The sequence below is a fragment of the Equus przewalskii genome, chromosome 5 (genome assembly GCF_037783145.1).
Source record: "Equus przewalskii isolate Varuska chromosome 5, EquPr2, whole genome shotgun sequence".
Taxonomy (NCBI): domain Eukaryota; kingdom Metazoa; phylum Chordata; class Mammalia; order Perissodactyla; family Equidae; genus Equus; species Equus przewalskii.
This window is the reverse complement of record NC_091835.1, coordinates 83,065,633-83,082,880: the sequence shown is the minus strand read 5'-3', so window position 1 is coordinate 83,082,880 and position 17,248 is coordinate 83,065,633. Positions and strand designations below refer to the sequence as shown.

At 39.7% G+C, this 17,248-nt stretch overlaps 1 protein-coding gene across 9 annotated transcripts in view; it reads left to right on the top strand.

The window, feature by feature from the left end:
- The window catches only part of GRIP1 (glutamate receptor interacting protein 1), a 598,160-nt gene that overhangs the window by 227,933 nt on the left and 352,979 nt on the right, over positions 1–17,248 (top strand). The window lies entirely within an intron of this gene.

The window sequence follows — 17,248 nt, the reverse complement described above, 5'->3', positions numbered from 1 at the left end:
TGTAAAAGACATTTAACTGATTTTTTAGCATGTATACTTCTCAAATTATTAAAGCTTTAAATTGTACTAAGATTTTTGGGAAAGCCTTTGTTAGAACTTGAAGCAAATAGCAGGAAACCCAGGCTCTGATCTGTTTTTGCTCAGAAGTAATTGTGTATAACAGGGTTCTCAAAAGTGTGGTCCATGGACCCCTGGGGTCCGTATTATTTGCTGTTACCCAATGGTACATGGCATCTTTGGAGAGTTAGCGCAACGATAGTGGCACCAAAGTGTCCTAGTCATCATTATATTCTTCACCACACATTTGCAATTAAAAGCAAAAAGCAGGTTTCACTTAAGGATGTCTTTGATGAGGTAATAAACATCGTTTTAATATTCTGTGTTATGAAATGGGAAGTGCTCCTAAGGCACTTCTGTTGCATACCACGTACGGTGGCTGTCTCAAGAGAAAGCTCGTGCTGGATTGTTTGCATTGTAAATTGAACTAACCACGTCCCAAGGAATAACATTTTATTGGAAGAACCACAGGCAAACCATGGTTACTCAGACTTGGGCATTGGGCAGACGTTTTCTTGAAAATGAACAAAATGAACTTTACTTCAAAGACAGCAACAGATGGGTCTGGCCCCATGGCATAATGGTTAAGTTTGTGTTCTCTGCTTTGGAGGGCTGGGTTCACGAGTTTGGATCCCAGGCGCAGACCTACATACTGCTCATCAAGCCATGCTGTGCTGGTGTCCCGTATACCAAAACAGATGTTAGCTCTGGGCCAATCTTCCTCAGCAAGAAAAAAAAAAGGCAAAGGATACTATTTGTTGCCAGTGATAAAATCTGAGCTTTCAAGTGAAAATTGGAAGTTTGGGACACTTGTATCCACCATCATGAGCTTGACATCTTGCCAGTACTTAGTGACTTTTCTGATAAGATCAGTGGTGATAATGAATATGATGTTTTAATATGGTATAATAAAACATATCAACATTTGGAGGAGCTGCATAAGTCATTGAACCAATATTTTCCAAATGAAAATGCATGATGCTACAAAACCATGTGTAAAAATATTCAAAATGTAAGCTAGACCATTGGATTTTAATGTAACAGGGTACAAAAAGTTAATGTAACCGAGTATAAAAGTTCATTTAAGATTCCACATTGCAGCCAATCTTTAAGAAACTGCATCTTGTTGAATTCTGGTGTTATGTCAAAGAAGAATACCCACTCTTGTCTGAAAAGGCTATTAAAACACACTGTCCTTTTCCAGCTACATGTCTGTGGGAGGCTGGATTTTCTTTGTATACTTTGATCAAACAACACATTGTAAGAGTTTGAATGCAGAATCTGACATGAAAATGCATCTTTTTCTTATTAAGCTACTCGTTAGATTTGTAAAAATGTAAAACAAAGCTAATCTCACTAAATTTTTTGTTTTGAGAAAGACAGTTATTTTTCATAAAATGTTATTTATATTAACGTGTAATGGTTTTTATATTAATGTAATGTTTTTATATTAACATGTAACTTATTATTATTAACATGTTATTTTAAAATAAATTAGTAATATAGTTTCAAATTCTCAGTTTTATTTTTAATATGGTAAATATCAATAGATTTAACTCATATAAATAAAAGCCCTATGATGTCCTCAATCTTTTGAGGACATAATTTTTAAGAGAATAGAGACTTCTTGAGACCAGAGCGTTTAAGAACCGCTGCTGTAGTGGGAGATGGTCTGTGGGAAAGAACACGTACTGTGGGGAAGTAAGTTTGCCCCCTTTCAGACAGTCAGGATGCACAGTGGCATAGAAGTGGCATCGAAGCTCTAAAAAGTCCTGCAGCTGAGAAACATAATTTTGTTTAACTTGATGTTTCTCAAACTCTTGGAGAAAGTCCTATTTGTTTTCTGAGGAAAGACTACTTTGCATTGGTTAAAATGTTACTGTATTACAGAATTTCATTCCCGTTTACGGCTGAATACTATTCTGTTGTGTGTGTATACTACGTTTTATTTTCTCTCCATCTGAGGATGGACATTTCAGTTGTTTCCACATCTTGGCTCTGGTGAACAGTGCTGCAGTCAACACGGGACGGCTCGTACCTCTTGGAGATCCTGATTTCACTTCTTTTGGATAAAGACCCAGAAGCGGGGTTGCTGGACCCTATGGTAGTTTTATTTTTAATTTTTTGAGGGACCTCTGCGTTGGTTTCCACAGGGGCAGCCCCATTTCGCATTCCCACCAAGTTTCAGTTATGCAAGGTGAGTAAGTTGTAGAGATCGGCTGTACAACGTCTATAGGTAACAATAGTTTATTGTATATTTGAAAATCTGTTAAGAGGGTAGATCTCCTGCTAAGTGTTTTTACCACAATAAAATTAAAATCGAAAAAACGTTAGTATAAACCTCACTGTTCTCTAGTTTAGAATATGAAGGATGACAACCCTAATCGTGAGGCAAATGATATGACAAATTTGATGAGCACAAGGGGCTGACAATCTAGTTTTTGTTTTATTCCAAATATTTTCAAGTCTCTGTAAGAAGTTCAGAGTCTTTATCATCAGAATTCTTGTTTCTTGTCATTCAGAATTTCCATTGGTGTAGGATAAAAATAAGGCTGCTAATGTTAGAATAATCATCTGAAAATTCCAACACCTCTCTAAGGTAAGGTTTTGTGTCTATATTTTAAAATAGTAGCCTCAAGTTTTGTCGTTTCCTTAAAATGGACCAGCATGGTTTGTTGTAAGAGCAGGGATGTGAGGAGTCCTACAAGTTTGGTTTCAAATACTGAATCCATAATTTGTTGTCTTAAATGGGTAAGTTTATAAATATCGGCACCTATAAAATTAGATTATTACACCTCCTCACTAGGTTGTTGCACAGAGAAAATGAGATTTCAACAGAGCCCTTAGTCTAGTCAGCCCCCAGGAAGTGAGTGCCCATAAGAGGGCGGGCTCTCTGCCAGGTACCAGGGAAACAAGGATGGACAGAGCTGCCTCTTTGCTGAGCACACCTTGAGCTCAGCCCTGGGGAAGGTCAAATAAGGTCTCAGTCACAACAGAGACTAATAATGCTATAATGAAATAAGTCAGGGGAGACAAATTGGTTATCCTCCAATACTTATTCATCCATTCTTTATTAATAGAAACTCCCACATTTTAACTAGGCACGTGGCCACCCAGCTAGAAGCACCACATTTTCCTCCCTCCCTTGCAGTAAGGTGTGGCCACTTAACAATGGCGTGAGCAGTAGTAGTATGTGCAACTTACCAGTTCTGTTCTGAAAAGGAAACTTCACCATCTTTTTTCCTCTTCCTTCGGGCCGAAACTTGGCCATGGCAGTAGGCGAATCACACTCCTGAGTATCAGGACAAGATTTCAAGGTAGAACCTTTCAGATAGAAGGACCCAGGCTCGCTGGATGAGTTTATATAGCAGTGCCGCCTACTCTCTCCAGCCCCCGGCCACCATCTACCAGCTCAGACATTAAATATGAGAAAGAAAGAAACCTCACATCTCGTTTAAGCACCTGAACCAGTGTCCTGACTAGTAGAGTGAGGCCAGGATGCTGTAGCTCCTAAGCCTAGACCCCTTGGAGGGGACAAGGGAGAGGGATGAGCGAGCTTTCCTGGAAGAGGGGTCCCTGAGCTGGCTCCGAAGGGTCCTGGTGAGTTGGAAAAGGCCCCTCCCCAGGGGATGTGGATACTCCCATCTTATGAACCCCGCCCCCATGAGAATCACTAATCACACGCTTTATAATGGGGCTTGACTTTTCTTTTGTTAGTAAGATTCCAGTGGAAGATTGAATGGAATAGTAGTTGCTTCATTCTTTAAACAAATTTGTGTGGAGCACTTACTATATACATATAAATATCCAATGTAGGTCCTTCTTACTGATTTTCTTTGTTTATTTTCTTTTTGCATAAACTGTCATCCCTCCCACCCCCCTGCTGAATATAAGCTTCATTAAGATATGGTCATGGTCTGCTTTTTATTTTGTATGGTATCCAGGGTCCTCAGTGGTTCTGGTCACACAGTAAGCATTCAGTAAATTCTTTGTTGCAAGAATGAATGAAAAGAGGGAAAAATATATGCTTAGACATCCAGCCTGCAACAACGAAAAGGACCGTTTTGCCCTTGAACTCACAGTTAAGAAAGCAGAAGATTAGAGGGTTTTGTAAAGAGCAGCTGTGATAGGGTTAATGAATATGTTCTGCGAGTTAAATTTTGACAGGCATTACTGTGCAAAAATAATTGAATTTTATTTCTGTAAGAATGCATTACAGAAAGAGCACTTAGATAGCCTTGTCCATAGATGGGCTTTGAACTGGAGTTCAATTCTAACTACATCACTAAATAGCTACATCACTTCTGGAGAGTTCGAAGTCGTCAGGGTGCTGCTTATGGAAAGAAATTTACTCAGTGATACACCAATGATATGAAAGAAGACGTCAGTATGGGTCTGGACAACTGACGTTCATGCAAATGGTCGTTATAACTCACTCTTGGGCTTTTCGGGAGCGAGCTCCCCTGCTGGTGGATGGTGTGTAGTGCAACTTTAAAGAAAATTTGTTCAATTCAATCTGTGAGTTTTAATGTTTTGTTAGTCAAATTTTCCTTGGTGTAAAATCTGCATCCACAGTTTGCCTTTTCAATAGTTTGTAATTGAAAGTTGATACTGTATAACAATTTTTAAGCTGAATAAATAAAAATTGAACAGAAGGTTCTCATACACGGAGTGGAATTTTGGCGTCAAAATTATAAAGTAGGTTATCAGGGGTTTTTTCCTGTGTGCTTTAATATTGTATCGTTATTACTTTTACTGAGTTACTGATAAGTGCAGAATGACAAATGAATTGGCAGTATTACAAAATGAAACATGTTTAAGTAAAGAAAGCTTCCTTTTTATTTATAATCTAAAAAGGCAGGTAAGTACAGATAAATACAGTAGTTACCCAGCACTCTGTAGCACTCAATCCTCATTTGGATTTAGTTTCCAAGACCCCTGTGTAATCTGATGATTTCTTCAATGAAGGTATTTTTTCCTGCTTTCATTGAAATCGATGCAAACTGCTTAAAGAAATTTGCCATTAAGAAATGAAAGTGGAATCAAATTTCTACGGAAATTTGAATGCAGAAAAAAATACTCCTTATTTTTAGAAGACTTTTTCCCTGAATAATTCAATTAGGTCACTAATTTGATTCTGTCTAATCACTAATTATTTGTGGTGTTTATTAAATAAAGCGTGGAGCCACCTGCCTGAACAGTCATACGTATAGCCCAAGTTTGCTAGGCTGCAAATTGATGAATAAACTGAGCCAATTCATCCATCTGTGAAGTATTTCAAGGTCGACCATCCATTGGCTACAAGACTTTGAGTTAAAAAGACAGTGGAGGACGGTGCTTATAGTTTGATGATGTTTGCTTACTGAGCGTGAAATGAAATTTAACTGTGGCATGTCTGCATTTGTAAATTTATTGTGGTTGTTTAGACTTCTTGCAAAATGAAATGTCAGGCAGTCGTTCTGAGATTCCAAATATATTAGGCTTCAAAGGACTTGTATAACAGATTATTCTTTCACTTTTTAAAGATTTTTTCCCATCGTGTAAAATTAATTAATATGTTCAGTGAATAACTCAGGTTGGGATGAGCATAGGAGAGTTAAAAATAAAAACTTAAGGGCCGGTCTGGTGGCATGGTGGTTGAGTTTGTGCCCTCTGCTTCCCCGCCCTGGTGGGGTTTGCTGGTTTGGATCCTGGGTGTGGACTTAGCACCACTCATCAAGCCATGCTGGGGTGGCATCCCACATAGAAGAACTCAAAGGACATACAACTAGGATATGCAATTATGTACTGGGGCTTTGGGGAATAGAAAAAAAAGAGAGAAACATATGTTAGCTCAGGGCCAATCTTCCTCACCAAAAAAAATAAACATAAAAACTTAAAATTAATTTCCAAATTTGAAATGCTAAATGTGCCATCTAAGTATTATAGGAGTTTCAAAACTGTGCACAGTATCAGAATTTGTATTTTCCCTGAAGATGTAATGTATTGTAGATAGAAAGATTTAGACTAGAAAGTCTCTTGTAGCTGCAAGATGTTATTATTTTTAAGCAGCTAGATGGCTTCAAGTGATAGAGAAAAAAATCGTGCTGATTATGAAGTCTTTTTAGGTAATTGTGAGACTTCACTCGGTCCATTAAAGCTCCATTTTGATGGTTCTGAACAATATATTACCTACTGGGAATTCAGTCATACTTCCTCCCTCCCTCTCTCCCCACTTCCCCCCTCTCTTCTCTCCTCCCCCCACCCCAATTGTCCTTCCAGGCTACTAGAGAGCAAGAAAAAAATCTGTTTATAAATGGCACACATTTATTTGTTTATTTATGTTTCTTGGTTGGTTTATATTACCAAAGCGTTGCATTTCAAAAAGCTTAGGGTTTTGTTTTTATATATATATATATATATTGGTTCATTTGGCTACAGGAACATTTTCTTGGTATTTAAAATAGTTTCCTCTAGTCTCACTTTTTTTCTGAGTTGTGATGACTAATCTAATTTAAATTTCTCTTCTTTTCCTTCCTCTAAGTGCTTTGCCATATGATTCATCTTACCTTCCTGACCTTTTTCTCTTAAAGCTATTTCTTAGACCCACAATTCTAGCTGTCATTCACAGCATGCTTGTCTGGGTGGCTGTCACAATGCTTACGAGTTGTTGGTTTTCAAAAGCTGTTGTCCACTTTGGGTTACCCTGGCTTCCTGCCCCTCTTCTTGGCTTTTCCTGTTGAGCCTTTGGCTGCTTCCTTCTTCGGCTTGTGCGTTTACTTGCTCACTTGCTCCCACGTGCATATCGCACACTCTGTGGTTTTGAAGCAGTGGTGTGCAACAGGAGATGGGGAGAATTCTAAGCTTCTTTCTACTTGATATTAGCTTTAGTTACAAGTTTAGTGAAGAGTTTAAAGCCGTTAGTTTCTAAGGGCTTTTGGGACATCTTTAGCTTTAAAGATTCGTTTATTCACTCTGTAAAATGCATTTAGCATCTGTGCATGCTAGCTGCTTAATCCACGCCAGCTCTGACCAACCTTTAGAACTGGTCCTATTTCATATCCTTGCTGGCTGATTTTGGTGCCTGATACCCCTTTTAGGAAGGAAACTTGTATAATTTAAATAGTGTGTTTCCATGAACCATGAGCAGTATGTGCTTATCTCAGGCTAAATCTGACTCCTTCATTCCACAGGAGCTTTCTAGGCGCTGTTCATGCCCCGAGGCGCAAAGGTCCTGACTCTCACAGAGGGAGGGCATATTCTGGAAGAGAAGAAATGGATCACATCCAAGTCAGCACATTATCAAGCAGTAATTTCTGACAGGGAAGAGTGACTGGGTGTTACAATGGAAAGTGACTGTGAGGACGATATTAGGGTGGGGGGATCTGGGGTGACCTCACCAGGCGGAGACAGAATTTGAGCTGAGACCAGAGTAATACAGAAAGACCCATCCATGCAAAGATCTCAGGGCAGTGCATTTGGCACAGAGTCACCAGGCAGGACAAGGGCTCTGAGCTTGGTTGGCACTTTGCTGGGGACAGGAGCGGTCACTGTGGAGCAACACAAGGAGAAGCTAGGAGATAGGGAGAGACCGCTCAACGTGGGCTTTAAAGGCCCTGATGAGGATTGTGGAGTTTTATTTTCTGTGCAGTAGGAGCACATAGAATTCATTGCAGAGTTTTAAGCAGGGAAGTGACCTTATCTGATGTATGTTTAATCTGATCGTTCTGCTTGTTGACTGGAAAACAGCAAGAGCAGAAATGAGGTGCCTGGTTAGAAAGAATGCTGGCTGGCTTTAGAGTAGCAGCGGAACATAGGAAAGTGGGTAGATTTGGGATTTGTTTTGAAGGCATGGCTGGTAAATTGGATGAGGGTAAAGTCTAAAGGAGGGGAATCAAGGATTTTGGTTTGAACAAGTAGAAGGATAATACTGTTGGCCAAGATGGAACTATGAGGGGAGGTACAGGTGAGGGCTGGGCCTAGAGTTTCTGAGCTTGCTGTCTTGGAGATGCCTGTTAGGCGCCTCAGTAGGAAGTTGGATATGGTTATGTGAATCTGGAGCTCAGTGGGTGCAAACTATGTGGGTGACAATACAAACAGAATAGCATTCTCCTTCCATTTAATGGCATAGTACCAGTTATAGATTGGACTAAGGTGCTTCTCTCTGTTTATTTAACCTTGCATCATCCACCAGCAATGAAATATTTAAAAGGCGTAATGTTGTCCATACCTGTTCAGTATACTATATACCCATTTTCGTAAAGTCAGTGCAGACAAAAATTTAATTTAGGCAAATAATGGATATTATGCACACTTGCAAAACTAATTTGGATATTTTGAAAGACTTAGCAACAAGCTCACTCTGACTTTCTGTCATTCTTCTTGAAAAAAATAATCCAATGGTTTGTATTTCTTTTTCAGGAATATTTAATCTTTGTACAAAAAAGAATAGAGGTTAAAGTTGATCAACTGAGGGTAACTCTCCAATTTCCAAACTTTCTTGATAACATTTTACTTTTGTTCTCACCATGAGGCTGAATTTCCTGACAAGAAACAATTAGTTACAATCAGTGAAACTTCAATGGGTAGACCAGAATTTCCTTCCTTGGACTGACCTTTGAGCTGCATGGATTATGGGATTATTCTTGCATAATCCAGAATTCTGGAAACAGCCAATTCCAAAAACATCTACCAGGGGTTAAAAATAAAAAACATAGAAAAAAGCAGAAATAGGGTTTTCAAGATCCAAAGAAAGTAAGGAGTGCGTTTTTTTTTTGTTAAGAGTTAAGGCCAAGCCTAATTTAGATTTTCTAACAAGTAGCCTTGACTGATCCTCAAACTGAAGAGGATCTTTCACATCCTGATCTTAATTTTGGGAGGACCCAGGTAGCATTCTCCTCATGAGTGTATCATGTGTCAAGATGCACATTCTTGGAACAACAGGAACAATGATGGTTGCCAGTCACGTGCTGGGACTATTCCTATGCAACCGTTGTTCTCTTTCTGAGGCTCCCCAATGTGTATTTGGGTCTATTCAGCCCGGGGTTGGGTGCTTGAGTGGTTACAATTAGAACTGAGAGAAACCTTGGAAATTATGTAACACTTCATTATTTCGTCCATTCATTCCATCTTAAACATGTGATGTCCACTCTCAGCCCAGTACTGTGCCAGAGACCGAAGATCTAAACGTCAATAAGATACGGCTCTTGTTCTCTGTGCCTCCCAGTCTAGTCAGAGAGACAGATAAAGGATAGACGTCGTAGGACGGCGGGAGCTGTAACAGATGAGTATGCAGTGGTACCTTGGTCAGCATGTACTGTATGGCTGCATTATGAGTCACTCCCCAAATCCAGTGGTTCACAGCAACAATCGTTTGCACTCTTCTCCTCACTGGTCTGCAGGGAGTTTGCAGTGGGGTTAATCAAGGCTGGGCTCAACCTGGCAGCTCGGCTTCAGGCTGCCAGACCTGTGGGCTTGGCTGGAGCTGTGGCTTAGGTTGTCTCCATGCATCTCTGTTCAGGTCTGTCTCCACTTAAAGGGGCCGTGGATTGCTAGGTGTGTTCTCTTGGAGCATCACGGGAGGGCAAGACAGCAAGCCAAAACTTGTGTCTTCCATGCCTCTTCTCACATCCCTGTCCTCCCTGTGACCTGTTAGCCCAGGAGGACAGAACACAGCTATATTGACGTTATATAACAGCTCTCCCACTCCCAGTGAGCAAGCTTAGCTTTGCCTCTTGTCTCTTTAGCTTCATTTAATCAATTATTCATTCATCCATCTATTCACTCTTCATTCCATCTTTCCTCCACTCATCAGACACTGAGCATAGAACATGTTCTCCCAGCTAAGGATACAAAGGTGAAAAGGAACCACCACTACATTTAGGCAGGGGTCTCAAACGTTTTTGCACTAAGGGCAGTTTCGAAAACAAATGCATTCCCTACAGATTTTTAACTTCACATCTAAAGTTTTTCATGGTACTTTTCATCATTTGTATATTTGCAAGATAGATCATTTCTAGCATATTATAAATTTTAAATGAATCCATTAGATCACTCATTTGAGTGTATACAGTGACATCTAAATGCCATAGCAATCTGTTATAATCTTCATTCAGAAAATACTCTTAAGGGGCCAGCCCCAGGGCATAGTGGTTGAGTTCAGTGTGTGCTCTACTTCAGCGGCCTGGATCCACGGGTTCATATCCTGGGCACAGACCTACACCACAGGTCAACCATGCTGTGGTGGTGACCCATATATAAAGTGGAGGAGGATTGGCACAGATGTTAGCTCAGGGCTAATCTTCCTCAGGGAAAAAAAATACTATTAAAGTAGAATAACTCTTGAGAGGCAGCATAGCATGATAGTTAAGGGCATAGACTCTAAACTGCCTGGTTTGTTATTAGGAGGTTATACATTTTAAATTTTATCTGTGAAGGTTATATAACCTATGAATTTCATTTCAGACTGGTAAATGTGCTGTCCTCAGCTATGTGGCTGAGAGCAAGTTAGTTAACTTGTCTGTATCTCCCTTCCTCATCTACAAATGAAGATACGTGATCGGACCAACTTCATAAGATTGTGGGGAGGATTAAATGAGTAGGTGATGCTCTTGAAGACTGATGCATAGCAAGAAATATTTAGATGTGATGTTTTTGTTGTCATTATTATTGATTAATTTACTGTAAAGAGGCTTATAGAAAAAATAGCAAAGAAGGTTAAAAGTCATAAGTTAAATGTATATTTATGATTTTCCCTGAACTAAAACAAAGGTAGCATGTCGAATATAAATATGCAGACCATTTGACATCCCTCGAATTAGTAATGATGGCTACTCGGCCTTAACCAGCTAGACCGTGAGGGGGAGAGTGATTGTTGTGGAAGAGGCGGAAGCACAGTTCATTGGTGTGCAGAGAACTCCACTCTTCTGCTCCCAGAGCAGAGTTGGGGTGCTTCAGGAGGAGGGGGCTAAGGATTTCCAGTGTGAAGCTGGTGGGACCCTGGGGTTTGCATGCTCGTGGGGAGGGGAGAGGAGAGAGTCTGGGAATGAGCTCCGAAATCTCTTAGCATCAATATTTTGTGAATCTAAATTCTTAAGAAAAGTCCATGTCATTAGAACTGTATCTTTTGTTAACTTTAGTATCTTGGCATTGCCAACATGTGAATGCAACAGAGGGATTTCCTGAGCTCCAGGAACATGTGAATGCAACAGAGGGATTTCCTGAGCTCCAGGAACATGTGAGTGCAACAGAGGGATTTCCTGAGCTCCAGGAACATGTGAGTGCCCATCTCTGCGTGGATGTGTCCTCTTACCCCAGCTGTGTGTGCCTGAGGACGGTTTAGGGAAGTTCCCTTTTACTCTGAAAGCACTTGACTTCAGGCTCTGATGAGCGCCGTTTGGACCATGAGCTGTTGTTTTACTATTTATTTTTTTTCACAATGGAAACAAGTGTTTTCATTACTTAAATAAGTGTAAGAACTCGAGTGTTCCTTGATTGCAGGGCCTCGGTGATTTTATCTAGAATGACTTCATTCTAGTCTACCAACAGACAGCATTTCCTTCTAGGAGATCCAAGTGTGGTTATGGCAGAATAATCATTTAGATGCTTTGGGCTTTGTGTGAAGCACTTATTTTTAATTTGAAGCATTTATTTTGGAACTTGGTTTCTCTAACATTTTGTACAAATTCATGAAGAGCAAGAATACAGAAAATGTGAATGTTATACCCTTCAGATTTTTGTATCTTGAATATGAGCTGCTGAAATAACTGAGTAATGAAATTAGTCTCCACCCTTCAGTGGATCTTAAACCAGGAGAATGAAGAGGCGTGGGGAGGTCTTACAGGACACAGGAAGAATTCCAGGGGTGGGGCAGCGTTTGAGTGGTTAATGTAGCCCGTGGTTTTCAGCCAGAGCAACCCCAAATGCCCTGTTGGTGTGGTTGGGAAGTTTCCAGGGGAGCTTTGGACTCTCATACTGCTGGGCAGGACGGGAGGGGAGAGAGGCTACCAGCATTTCGCGGGTGGGGGCCTGGGGTGCTAGAAGTACAAAATGAGGAGGAAATCCTTCCATGCTGAAAACTTGTCCTGCGTCTGCAGAACTTTCAAATATCTATGTGCATAAACATTCCTGTAAGTGAAAGCTTATTTATAATTATTTGAGCCTAGAAGCTAACAGTGTTATATACAGAGGCTTAATGTATTTGTTTTTTCTTTTCAAAAGACTTTATTGTTCAGAGCAGTTTAAGATTCACAGCAAAATTGAACAGAAGGTACGGAGATTTCCCGTATAGCCCTGCCCCTGCACACACATAGCTTCTCCCATTTCAACATCCTGCATCAGAGTGGCACATTTGTTACTGTCAAGGAACCTATGTTCACACGTCGTCATCACCCAGAGTCCACAGTCTACCGCAGGGTTCACTCTTGCTGTTGTACATTCAGTGGGTTGGAACAAATGTATAATGACGTGTATCCCCCGTTACAGTATCATACAGAGTAGTTTCACTGCCCTAAAAACCCTCAATGCTTTGCCTCTTCATTCTTCTCTCCCCTCTAACTTCTGGCAACCACTGATCTTTTTCCTGTCTCCATAATTTTGCCTTTTCCAGGATGTCACATGGTTGGAATCATATGGTAAATAGCCTTTTCATATTGGCTTCTTTCACTTAGTAATATGTATTTAAGTTTCCTCCATGTCTTTTAGTGGCTTGATAGCTCATTCTCTTTAGCACTGAATAATATTCCATTATCTGATGTATCACAGCTTATTTATCCATGCACCTTCTGAAGGACATCTTAGTTGCTTCCAAGTTTTGGCAGTGATGAATAAAGCTGCTATAAACATCCGAGTGCAGATTTTTGCATGGACATGTTTTCAACTCCCTTGGGTAAATACTAAGGAACATGATTGCTGGATCATATGGTAACAATATGTTTAGTTTTGTAAAAACTGCCAAACTGTCTTCCAAAGTGGCTGTTCCATTTTGCATTCCCACCAGCAATGAGTGAAAGTTCCTGTTGCTCCATATCCTTGCCAGCATTTGGTGTTGTCAGAATTCCAGATTTGGGCCATTCTGAGAGGTGTGGTAGTTTTTACTCATTGTTGCTTTAATTTGAGTTTCCTTGATGGCATATGATGTGGAGCATCTTTTCATATGCTTTTTTGCCATCTGTATCTCTGCTTTGGTGAGGTGTCTGTTAAAGTCTTTGGCCCTTTGTTTAATCGGGTGGTTGCTTTCTTATTGTTGAGTTTTAAGAATTGTATATTTTGGATGACAGCCATTTATCAGATGTATCTTTTGCAAATATTTCCTCCCAGTCTGTGATTCATCTTTTCATTCTCTTGACATGAAGTGTTTTTCACGATTTTAATATATAGCGAATGTACTAATTTTTGCTGGGGTGTCCACCTGTGGCTCGAGCCTGGTATTTTCTGTACATTGTATGGAATGGCTTCTGATCATCTCTTACATTTGAAATTGTTCATTAGAGGTAGGTGCAAGGATCTAACTACATCTTCTGGTATGGTCATGTCCTCAGATTTACTAATTTAAATACATATTATTAAACATATATTTAAATATATATCATTATGAATACATTTTATGTTTAGATTATGTGTGCATATGTCACATGATCTATGAATTTCATTTAGACTAGTAAAGGGGGATATCACAAGTCATTTGTACGTAAAGTGGTGTTGGGTCTGGCAGGGTTAAGAATACCTTCATTACCAGGGACCAGAGCATATTCCCTAGTCTGCCATCCACAGCACGTCAGAGTGTCTCCCCTAAGGTCACAGGGAGTCTGCCACAGTCCTTGGCATCACATGCAAATGCCATGGCATCTGAAAGGGCTAGATTGACTCAATGTCTGAGAGATGTCTCTAATAGACCAGATGTCCCTTACTGCTCCTCAGTAAATACTGGGACCATTACTGAATCTAAGTAAACACAGAAGGCACTATTTAATCAGTGATCTAGGGGACGGTTGTAAATGGAAGATTTAATCTCAGTAGTTGGTCTAGCCCTCTTTTCCTAAAAGGGGACGGAGAACCTAATTCAGAAGGGTTTGGAAACCACGCAGATGCTAGTCAGGCAATTGCCTACTTCTCAGGGAGAAAAGAATTCGCTTTTTAAAATTTTTTTAATATTTACTCACCTATATTTGCTATTCTTGGTTGAAGCACATTTTGTTGAATAATGCAACCTACTTTATTTTCTCATGTAAACAAGTTCTTTCTAAGAAATTTAATTTTATTGTTTAGTGAACATTTAGCTTAGTTAAAACCAATTTGGCATAATAATCTGCTTTATTTACACAAAAATATAGGGGAGCTGAAATTTCTCTTAAAGAAATTAATATTTTAGAACTGGCTAGTGAGAAAAGCCCCTCAACCAGGGTTCGCAGCACAAATGCCTGCGGGGGCCAGCTGGTGGCTGAGGGAGAGAGCTGGGCCTGGGGAGGGCACCGTGACTAAGTGTAAAGCATATATTTATTTCTGGGTGGCAGCCACGACTCGGCTCTAATCAATAGTTGCCATGTTGGAACTGGGCCCAGAGTTGCCTGATCTTTTGACTCTTCAAGAGAAAAGGAAATGTCTGATTTATTTATGAATTTCCTGACTTTTAGAATGGCTCCAGTTGAAAAAGCAAACAGACTAAACAACACTTATGGGAGCCAAACAAAACACATTGTGGGAGATACTTGTTCTGTGAACTTCCATTTGCAACCTCTAAACTGTCTCATCAGTTTAGACTGTAGAGTGCAATAACTGGTGAGTCACACCACTTACCAGTGTTTATGCTACAGTGTGAAAGGGTGGTTTTCTCTACAGAAACAGTAGTACGACTAACTGAGTAGAATTGAACTGCACTCGACTGTTTGTCAACTGTTGTGGGTGTTAGCTGACTGCTGCCTGACAGCAAGTCCTTGTAGATTTTAGGTTGGCCCTCCATTGCTAAGCATGGAGGATTTAGGATAGAAGATGGGAAAAATTCAGAGATATGGACACAGGATCTGGTCCACCTGCACCACCCCTCAGGCAGAGTGGCAGTGTCTTGCCTTTTGTCTTTTGAATTGTGACACATACACACAAGCTCCCCCCCTCACATGGCACGCTGCCACGTTCTTTCATTCTCTGCGCCCCAAGTAGACCTCCTGTAAATAGCAGATGCCCTATTCCTGCTCCCCAAGCATCCAGGATTGTCCTAATAAGGCTGTTGGCTCCTCCACCACACTGCTCCAAGTATATGGCCAAACTCTAAACTCTTCCCCAGCACCGCCAAACTTCATCTTGTATAAAAATCTTGTCGTTGTAATCAGATACTGAAATGTTAACCTCCCAAATAAAACCCTTCAAAACTGGGAAAATAATAGAAAGGTACTTTAAGCATAATTTCTGAAAACAGTTTGTTATGTAGACAATTTTACTTTGCATGGGTTCTGTTCAAAAATGGATGCTTACCACTGCCTGCGGAAATCTTGTTCTCTTTAAATACTGAAATTAAAAAGCAGTAAACTGTAGGGGAATGTTTTCAGTTGGTCTATGCAAAAAGGATCTTCTCTCTCTCAAAGCCTCATCTGTTCTATACTGTCCGTCCTTTTAGATTGAACTGGGAGCTTAAAACTACAAAACTTAAATAATGTGTCCTCCACTAATTTAGGAGTTATAATTCAGGTGTATTTGGGTAAAATTTGTTGCCTGTATAAACTCTAGGGTTAAGTGTATGTGACAAATTAATCACATACACCAAGACATATGTTTAGCTCATTTAAAAAATGAAAGTCAACTATTTTCAAATTCCATGTGAATAGCAAACTTATATAGAAAACCATGAAACACTGAATGCAAATAATTCTTAGATATAACCTCTGAATTTGTATGAAAAAAACCCCTGGTACGAGGTGGTACTTAGCAGTGTTACCTTCACAATCTTGGACAAACCACTAAAACATCTTTGAACCTTCTTTCTTCATCCATAGAAATATCACCTCATTATAAAGGTTCATAGGAGAATTAAATGAAAAGATGATGTCTTGTTATTATCACTTATTTAGTGACCTATTCAAGATCTAGACTCCAGATCTTCACATTTCTAGTTCACTGTTTTTTAATTGTTCTAGTTTATTTTGGTTGAGGGAGTCAGAATAGTAAATAAAGGATTTGGAACCTAAGGACAAGTGATTTTTTGTTTAAAGATGTTCGTGAAACATTTTATAGCATCTTTTTGTCAGCATCATTAAGTTTGTGTTTCTCTTCACAAACTCACTTGTAAGGCATAAAAAATGGCAAATCTCTAGGAACTGGGGAAATTCATGTAACCATTCGACCTAACTTTACATATTTCAGAGCGGAAATATTTTTGGTTGTTGAATATTTACCTCTTTCAGTAAATGTCTCCCTACCCATCATTAGCACTTACTATCTGAATACAGAGAGCTAGACCTAGAGAGAGGCAGATTGCCTGTGAATCTAACAGCAAATTGCGTCGTGCAGTCATTTCCCTCTAGGATGGCCCTACAGGCTTGATATTACATAGATACTGACGATCTTTATACAGTAAGCAGCTCTTTAAAAAATTACATTTCTGGGAACATGGAGCTGCAGCATATTATTAGTTTACTAGGTAATTTGCTGACATGTTTGATTAATTCTATTATAAACAAATTGAATTTTTCCTGGTGTTAAAAATTCACATTCATTTAAAGCCCTGAAGAAAGAAGCTAGAGAGAGAAAGAAGCTCCATGAGAAACGCTGGCCTGTGTAGACTTTAGAGTACCTCCTTGGTCTTCTCTGAAGTGTTTCTGATTGTCCTACTTAAAGAAAAAACTGTGATTTTAGAGCCAAAGGATGAACAGGGTGTGTGTGTATTGAAACTTCTCTCCCTCCTCCTTATTCACCAAGAAGAACTAAGTTTTATTTGTTCTTTAGCCCATTTGTTTTTATTTATTATTTTTTTTAAAGTCTAACAACTCAGCTGGATGTATATTTGAGTTCAGTGTAAGCAGAGTCGGATTGCTTGTATTTCTTATCCCCAAAACCATGCGGTGTCCTTTATTTGCTTACTATGGTATGCTGTTACTAGGCTTTCAGCAGCCTCTCGGTGAAGTGCATTTTAATATTTAGATCAAACAGCGATTGGAATACATTAATGCCCAGTGGGTAAATGTGTCATTTGAAAGCAGCTGCTGAGCCTTCTCTCTGCTGCTCC